Below are 10,110 nucleotides of genomic sequence, written 5' to 3' on the forward strand. Positions count from 1 at the left end.
TTTCAAGGTACAATGTACCTGGCATGGTAAGCTTTTGACTGTTTGAAGTAGAATTACACCGTGTATTTTCGAGATAAACTCAGCTTAAACTGATGGAATGTTCAACTTGATTTAAGAACAATCACATCGTTTGAGCTTTACACAGCATAAAAATGTACTCAGCAATAGTGACGTGCCTTCCGAAAACAGAAATTAAATTGTAGTGTTTGTGAATTTTTGATGATTAAAGGGGGATAACCCTTTCTGATTACACTAGACTCTACATCACTGCGAACGTCTTGGGGGAGGCGCTCGGCATGGTATTATGCCGAAGCTAGGTTAGACCGAAGAAAAACGACGACAGTACTAATGAGAACCAACTTTATCCAAAGAAACTCATTGATTAATATCGACAGATATCTGACAGACTGATAGAAACATAAAGATTCATAAAAGCGAAACCAGGCACACTCAATATCCTACAAAACTATCATAGAAAAGTCAGATTTAAATAAGATTGCATCTTACCTTTCTAGTGGCTCAAAATCCCATTATCCTACGTCAAAATATGTGGTTTAAATAAATCACTTTGTCTCTCGCGGAATAGAATAGATGATTTGCATTTCTCAATGATATAAGCGGCAAATTTGTAATGACGTAAGGAACACCTGACAAAATCGCGTGCCTGACAGCTGTTGTCAAAATGGCGAAGCACTGTCGTTTGGACAACTTACGAAGCGACAATCGCTTGAAGAATTTGGATTTTATGTAAAGCGTGATATTACATATTTTCCTCGGTGTAAAATATATGAAGATTGATGCAGATATGCATGGATATTCTTATACGGGCGAAAAAACTAGTGTTGGCAATGTAAACAATCGCACGTTCAACAGGTCAATGTACAGCTGATACGTCTGCAGCATGCATGTTGTCTGTTGGTTCATCGAATAACTACATTAACCTTTTGTCAGCAACATGTTCAGCTTTTAGGACTTGAAAGGAATTGAGTAAGACCACATCCGAAGAATGCTATACAGAACCAGTGACGAAGAAACGTAATATAATGTACATGTAAGTTACTGTACTGTATACATGTATACAGTATGTATTTAGTGCTAACATGGCGGAGACGTCAAGCATAGACGTTTATAACCAGATAAAGGAAAAAGTTTGCTGTTTCACAAATGACTTGAAATATGATAAATGAAGTAAATTATGCATGTAGGCAAGCATATACTGTCAAATTTGTATTAGGCATAGAATTTTATTAAATCATTAACTATTTCTTAGAAATCATCTGATTATCATTTAGGTTCAAACAATTATCATAAAAATTCCAGGTAAATATAAGATACTGCCACCTCCAAACAATTACTTTGACCAGTGTAAATTCCAAACTTTTCTTAGAGTAATGAGAAGTATCCAATATTATACATGTAGTCAATAGTAATTATTTAAAATTAAAAAAAAAAATATGCATGTAATTGTGACAGAAATATTTTATATTGTTACAGATGAAACATAAAAGCACCTTCAAGAGTATAAGACAAGTTAAAGCTTTTAAAGTTTAATATTTTGTGTAGATTGTCAAGTCCAGTTTTTATCAATAACAATAATATTATATTTACATGTATACTACAGAACTAAAGATCATTTGTATTAAATGACAAATGATCTTCTGTCAATAAATGACATATTACCTTAGTCAAAGTGTAACAATAAATCACATGCTTATTTTTAATTACAGGAAGCTAATCATGGAAAACTTTGACTGATAGCAGTTCTTAAATCAAAAGGACATACATGCATATGAGGAAAGGACTGGATTAAAAGAATGGACATCATAACTTATGGACAGAGAGAAATTTTATACAAATGCATTGTAGAACACTACAAATGTAATCCAGTATTTTTATTAAAATGTGTTTAAAGTGAAAAATACAAGTTATGACAGCACTTTGTTGTTTTATTTGTATTCCAAACTTTATCAGCTACATGTAGCCAGTATTCCCTTCATTTGAGTCAGTCAAAATGTCCCGGATTCCAGCTCCTTGTCCCTTTCCTACCCAAGAAATGGAAACAGTGTCCATTGACACTGATAGTGATAGTGATAATATTGTCTTTATGTAGTTCCCTTGCATCAGATGTGTATACAGTAATAACTGAACAGTCTTTAAACAGAAATGCAATGTTCAGGGTTTCTTTCAAAAGAATAATATGGACAGTCTATACAAATGTATATGCATCTGTTAAAGGTATTATTGAAAGTTACACCCTGCCACCCTCGATACTCCAGGGTTTAAGACACAGACATCCTATCCACCCCTGAACTATCCCATTATAAACAGGAGGCAGTTCATGAGAATAAAACTTGCCAATCACAGGTCTGCAGAGAAATCCTTTTAGATTTCAGAGAGTGAGCGATGTCCAACTTCAAAGCCACAGTCAACCAGAGTGTACCATTATTAGATTATTTTGATGTACAAGATCATCAAAGGATCAAATTACCTGTGTCTTCTGTTGCCTTCATTTTTGCTATGCCATAGCCCAAGGGTGGATATAATGTCAGTAGATAGTAACCCCTGGAGTATTGAGGATACAACTCTGCAGGATCATTAATTTTGTAAACTTAGATTAAAATATGGTGGTACAAAATATATTTCATATTAAGATAATTTAAGATAACTAATAACAGATTTCTATGAAGTGGCACACATGCTTTTGAGAGCAACATTGAACATGCAACCATTGATAGTGGGGTTTTTATTCAGTTTTTATAATGGTAAAATTACTGCCATAACCTTTATTCTCTTCTTGAGAATAAATTATTAATAAATAGATTTAACACACATATTCTAATAATTTTATTTGCTCAAAGTTTTCAATTTTGCAGAGTGCAGCACTGCAGGACAAAAGCACTCACAGTCTGACCTGCAAACACAAGAGTTTCTTCAATATTCTGATTATTCTCTAGATGCAAAAATATATTTTGAGATTAATGAAATATCATTTAAATTTCTTGTCATAATTTTCCATTCAGCTTTAAGTGTTCAACAGTTTCTAGTGGATATAATGACAGTGAAAATAACCTCTGGAGTATCAAGGATGCAGTCTCCCATGTTATGAATATGTCATTGTTCTGTAGTAGAAGGGGAAATATACATGGCTAGTAAGAGGCTGAACTGAATACATCTACCACCTCAGTTAAGGTTCACTGATCTGGACCTGGACCATCCAAAAACACACAATCATTTTATTACAATAAAAAGAATAGTGATGATGCATTTGTGTTTCTTCAGATGTGAAAAGGTAACAAGACATTCAAACCTAATACAGGTGAAGATCTGATTTAATGTAAAGTATTTACATGTAACATGTGTATATACAAAAAAGTCTGGAGTTATTCTTGTTTTATTGCACTGTTTAAATATTAGAGTTAAATTCTATCTTTTTTACCTCATTTAATAAATATGTTATTCACAAATAAATTTTGTTATAGGTTGACTGCTTTGCAATCTTAAGATTTAGTGGTAACTATTTTATCAAACAGCTGCAATGATATCAAAAGTCAAGTTCTGACATCTTATTCTTAATCTCTGTTAAATCTTAAAATCTTTGAAAAGAGAGTATGAAATTGCACAAAATATTAAATAAATGAAAAGCCTGAATGTAACTAGAATGACTGTTTGTTTCAATGTTAGCATATTAAAGCTTTGATCATACTCTATTGCTTTCTTATCGAAATCCAAAAAGGAAGGGATTGATCATTACATGTATTTTGCCTTATGTTTGTTTACAGATTTACATGGAGAAAACTGAATATACAGTATATTATTTGGTTTGTTAATAAAATTGAATATTTAATCTCAAATAAATCCATCAGTATTTCAAATTCAATAAATGTTATTGACTCATAGATATTAGACATTGGCCTATGGCTGTCAAGAAAAAGCTTTATCCTCTCCAATTTGTATAATTGTGGTTTTCTTTTTCATTGCTGCTCACAAGAAACATTTGAATGGATCATCAAATAGACAACCAGAAGACTGATTTCTCTTCTTAAAACATTTGAAGTGTCATCATAATTGTCCCAAATAAACCAAAAAAGATTCATGTATATTTACATGTACATTTGTAAATACATTCTATATACATGGTACATGTATAAATATTTAATGTTTCATAAAATGAAAGGAAGACAAGTAGATTTCTTTAAATATCTGCTGAAGTAATACTCCCTCTCATTCTACAGAGTACTCTTAATGTGAAACTCATGTGTAACTCACCAGAGCAAACTTAGTACACTTTACTTATACTGACTAAAGTAGACCTAGTGCATTAGCAATCTGTTTCTATTTGCAAAGAAATGTTCATCATATTTAAATTGACTGTGTTGTCAAAACATGTACTTAATGTTTCTGGTGTTAAATAGGTATTAAATATACCGGACATGTACATTATGTATAATTTTAATGTGCATACGTATACATGTACATTGCCTCCCGTAATGTAGGGGGCCTACAAGTGTACGTGTTGTACATGTACTTTTGATCAATGAATTTATTATTTTTATTTCAATGGCGGTAACTACAGACACAGAGATTGGTCCACAATTATTTCTCAATAATCTTTCATATATAAACTGTCAGTATAATCAGGTTTCATAATTCATATGGAAAATTGAGGATTTTTAACATTTTTCAATCTGCGTTCCGTACAAACAGCTGACAAATGGATGATCAGAGTGTGTAATATAACATTGCATTGAAGCGACGAGTTACCCTTATATTTCATCTTTGACTGTTTCATAAATAAGAAAATAGTATAAAAATACCTTATTCAAGCACTTATTATCTTATCATGAGTTGTCACGCCGATATTTACACCAAAAACAACGCGTTTCGTCGTGTTGACATCGGTAACAAATGTGTCAGGTAATAGACAGGAAGTGCCGTTTTTGTCAGGTGTTCCTTACGTCATTACAAAATATGCCGCTTACATCACTGAGAAATGCAAATGGTCTATTCCATCATCAGATAAAAATCACCTCAGCAGCGTCCTTCTCCAAGCGCTGATTCGGAACCACATCACTACTAGAGAAGGGTATCTACATTGCGCGATATTAACTGTCACATCAAGAGTTAAAATGTTTGAATATTATAAAAGTGTATTTTATTTTGTAGATTTTTTAGGTATTATTGCTAAAATAAAGTTTGATGTGGTATAAAATGCATTTTTGATTACTTTATTTATGATACCATGGGGAACTATATTATATCTGGAAAATATCCGCTGTTCCGGTATTTGTACCTGCTGACGTCAGCGATGTGACGAGCGGCAAATTTAAATGCATTATTAACGACGTTTCTTCAAAAAATAGTTGAATGTAAATATAAGCAATAAACAGTTACCAAATTGTAGTATATAGTCAATATGAATACAATTTGGGTGACAGATAAATAATCATGTCGCCCTAACGGGCGACATTCAATTTATCTGTCACCCAAATTGTATTCATATTGACTATATACTACAATTTGGTAACTGTTTATTGCTTAAATATATATATAAATATATATATACCTTATTATCTCTATATTACACATAGACTGGTTCCCGCCTCAGTTACCTCCCTTGCGTACGCTTCACTGAGGACCGGTAGCGAGTAGCCATCTTGAGTGGAAATTCCAACTCCAGAGTAGTGCGCATCATTTCTGCGCATGATATGTCATCATGGAGACGGCTACTTCCGTTAAGAGAAAATAACGTCATTAACGTCGTTCCTATGAACACTCTAAACTCTGTTAGCACGAAATGATTTCAAAACTTAAGATCTTATTTACTTTTGTTTATATATCGTTCAAATAAATTATTTATTCTTTACTTTAAGATCCGTCGCTTCGTGCGTAAAGGGGTTTCCCACGCCTAAAAAAAGTGATGCCAGCGAACCGGATATGTAGATTGACCAATCAAAAAAATCATCATGGTTACTCGCTACCGGTCCCTAGTGAGCGGAGCGCAGCCTGGCGGAGAGTAGAGAACTAAGGGAAGGGAACCAGTCTAGATATAAAGAAATAACTAAACTTGTAACTAAGCGATTTCGTTGGTCCCTTGAGGTTCGTTATAACCGTCTATACAGTGTTTATAACTAAGCGATTTCGTTGGTCCCTTGAGGTTCGTTATAACCGTCTATACAGTGTTTATAACTAAGCGATTTAGTTGGTCCCTTGAGGTTCGTTATAACAGTGTATACAGTGTTTATAACTAAGCGATTTAGTTGGTCCCTTGAGGTTCGATATAACCGTGTATACATTGTTTATAACTTAGCGATTTGGTTGGGCCCTTGAGGTTCGTTATAACCGTGTATACATTGTTTATAACTAAGCGATTTAGTTGGTCCCTTGATGTTCGTTATAACCGTGTATACAGTGTTTATAATTAGCGATTTGTTATAACCGTGTATACAGTGTTTATAATTAGCGATTTATTTGGTCCCTTGAGGTTCGTTATAACCGTGTATACAGTGTTTATAATTAGCGATTTGTTATAACCGTGTATACAGTGTTTATAATTAGCGATTTATTTGGTCCCTTGAGGTTTGTTATAACTGTGTATACAGTGTTTATAACTAAGCAATTTAGTTGGTCCCTTGAGGTTCGCTATAACCGTCTATACAGTGTTTATAACTAAGCGATTTAGTTGGTCCCTTGATGTTCGTTATAACTGTGTATACAGTGTTTATAATTAGCGATTTATTTGGTCCCTTGAGGTTCGTTATAACTGTGTATACAGTGTTTATAACTAAGCGATTTAGTTGGTCCCTTGAGGTTCGTTATAACCGTGTATACAGTGTCTATTACTAAGCGATTTAGTTGGTCCCTTGAGGCCCGTTATAACCGTGTATACAGTGTCTATTACTAAGCGATTTAGTTGGTCCCTTGAGGCCTGTTATAACCGTGTATACAGTGTCTATTACTAAGCGATTTAGTTGGTCCCTTGAGGCCCGTTATAACCGTGTATACAGTGTCTATTACTAAGCGATTTAGTTGGTCCCTTGAGGCCCGTTATAACCGTGTATACAGTGTCTATTACTAAGCGATTTAGTTGGTCCCTTGAGGTTCGTTATAACCATGTATACAGTGTGTTTATAACTATGCGATTTAGTTGGTCCCTCGAGGTTCGTTATAACTGTGTATACAGTGTTTATAATTAGCGATTTATTTGGTCCCTTGAGGTTCGTTATAACCGTGTTTTACTTATGTTTTTTAAATTTCCAAGATTCGTCATAATTGTTTAAGGCCAGAGACGTTGATGACTGAAGTGAATAAATCTAGACAGATCTTGCTTGAGCAAAAACAAATACCATCAGAAATATCTGTTCAAATATCAGTAAAAAAATGATATTTTTCAATACACTTTATTTAACAGTTTATGACACTCCCATTATACCTGGCATCGACTACACACTTATAAAAGATTAAGTTACACTTTTTTTCATATGCTTTACGGAAACTTGTAGCGTTGACTACGTCATTAATATGATAATATGCTTATGTCAATAAAATGTCATAAATGTCGATTTATTCCTCATTGAGTAATAGTCAATGGCTTAAAAAGGGAAATGCTAAAATACTTACTAAACATGAAAATAAAAACATCGATTATCACGACAAATTCACACAATACTGCCTTTTTACTTACTCACAAGTGTATCTGGAAGATAAAATAAGTTAAAGGCAATTTATAATTAATAAAATATTGATCGGTAAATATATTAACATATATTCATCTAAGCGACCATACATGCCATACCGAATCTTTCCCTTGTTACTTGTTTGCAGTTTGTGTCAATTAGACCTTCCTGTTATGCAATTTAACACTTCACAGTGTTATTATGACACGAGGGATTCGTTGTCGTGAGCGATGTATAACGATTTCCTATTTAAATGTATTTGTATACATAGAAACAATCCCAAGCTATACTAAATAACAGAACAAATGTTTATTTGTTGTTTTGCATTTAACTAGAAGTACATGGCCATGAAGCTATATTATAAAAAGTAAGCATACAATAAGACGACTTTTAGTCAGAGAATACGTTAACGTGATCTATATTTTATATATTACTTTAACCTCTACTCATTTTAAAACGATGTACATGTACATGGCTAATAGCAAAACAAACCACTCGACATGGAAAGATATTTAAAAGTGTATCAATTTTTGTTGAAGACAAATAAGTGTGAGTGGTTGCTTTGAACTAAATATCATCATACGTAGGCAATGTTTATTCGCGTGAATTTCCAGAAATATTGATTAGATTGATATAATAGATAATGAAGAGTCACGTGGAGATCAATACAAAGCAAACATTATAAAATAAGTATCATATCTAATATATATAAATTAAGGATCATTGATTGGGTTCATATGGTGTTATACCGCCCTGGTAAAATATCAAAATGCGCCCTCGGTCACTATTACACTTACCAGGGAGGTAAAACATATTTATAGAAAGGTCCATAATTGTCCATAAGCTTATATATCTCTCAGATAATGAGTTTTATGAAAATGGAACATCCGATGAACCATCATGACTCCTAATGTTCAAACAGAATTTATTTTTAAGAAATGTCTTGCGTGATATGGAAAAAAGTTCAATCTAGACTGTTGTCTGACAGATATGGTAATGACGTGTATCAAAGCATCATTCGTTACATACACCGCAAAATAATGAAATACATTTTACATTTTGTCACCAATAACTATGTAGGGACAAAACGGTAAGGTAACCGTAACAGTGTATACAAAAAGACAAAACGTAAATGTAATAGTGATTATCTATATAGGAGACACTGGTGTATGTACAGGTCCTCGGGTATATCTTGATATCACAAGAAGACACTGGATTACCGCTGTTAGCCATGCCCAAGATAATAACTATTCTATCATGAACCAAGGTCACAGGCCAATACACAAAATACCCACCAGTCACATCATGGTTCACCGCGTATTAAGCGAAAGTAGGAATTACCTCGTTATAAAAATAGCGTAACTTGTATCCCAGCCATGACGAAAGAGAGAACACACCTAGTCATCGAATGTAGTTTTTGTGAATATCATCAAAGTATTAAGAATTCACTTCGTTACCGTATGATTCAAAATCATGTAACAGTAACTGTTGGAGAAAAATATGAGTAAATTATTTACGATTATTTAAAACATCATATTTAAGATGGCGACGATTCTCTCCTCCACTTCGGGATGGCGCTAAGGTGACAATTTACGTCTTCTTAACCTCGGCTTCCAAGGTAATTGTCCATAATGAGTAATTTCCTATTATTGAAATCATATTGTTTTTTGTAAATTCCTTTGATTAAATACTCCCTAATCCCATTTCTGTTGATCATGGTGAACGTACATGGATATTTGTCAGTTTAATTGGACCATTGTTTTTGTATCCTTATATCTCAGTTCAAGTATTCGAAGCGTTTAGCATGGATACATCTTGATATGAATGATTCAATATGATCAGAGTTTAACATGCAATTATGCTAAGTGTGTATTTGCTGAATGGAACAAATGTAATTTTATTTTCCGATAAATATAATGTATACATCTACATCTACACTACATATGCATTACACCAATAGTTGTTCAGTGTCACCTTCAAAAACGGGAATGTTCACTATTTGTTTAATCTCTTAATAGATTAGTATCTCTATTCAAGGTATAGAATATGTTATGTACACATGATTCATGTCATGGTTCATCGCGTATAAAACGAAAGTAGGAAAAACCTGCTTCTAAAAATAGGTAAAAAACACTACGCTATGTAAAGATGGTATCGCACATACAGATCATTTGTAAGCGTCACTAAATGTACATCATCTGATTCGGTTACCGTCCAGAGTTTTAACTACACAAAACCCCTGTTTTTTTAGACCATAGATAACAAAACGACCATATCGTATTATGTATTTTAGAATTAGCTTGCATAACTTTTCTGTTAAAATGGTATACTACAACTATCAATAGAGTCATTTTAACAACAATGTAAATATAAAAACTAAATAAAAACCTTAGTCATTCGTATTGATTTACATTTGATTACATGTAATTTACAATAT

The 10,110-nt window shown here is 33.1% G+C and overlaps 1 long non-coding RNA gene across 1 annotated transcript; it reads left to right on the forward strand.

Moving 5' to 3' along the window:
* Nucleotides 1-591: 591 nt before the first annotated feature.
* On the forward strand, nucleotides 592-1,936 carry LOC138312984 (uncharacterized). Its single transcript, XR_011207113.1, has 2 exons — nucleotides 592-1,051; nucleotides 1,728-1,936. It is a non-coding gene; the product is annotated as an uncharacterized lncRNA (long non-coding RNA).
* The last annotated feature ends 8,174 nt before the right edge of the window (nucleotides 1,937-10,110 follow it).

Source organism: Argopecten irradians, unplaced genomic scaffold (assembly GCF_041381155.1).
Source record: "Argopecten irradians isolate NY unplaced genomic scaffold, Ai_NY scaffold_0551, whole genome shotgun sequence".
Classification (NCBI taxonomy): domain Eukaryota; kingdom Metazoa; phylum Mollusca; class Bivalvia; order Pectinida; family Pectinidae; genus Argopecten; species Argopecten irradians.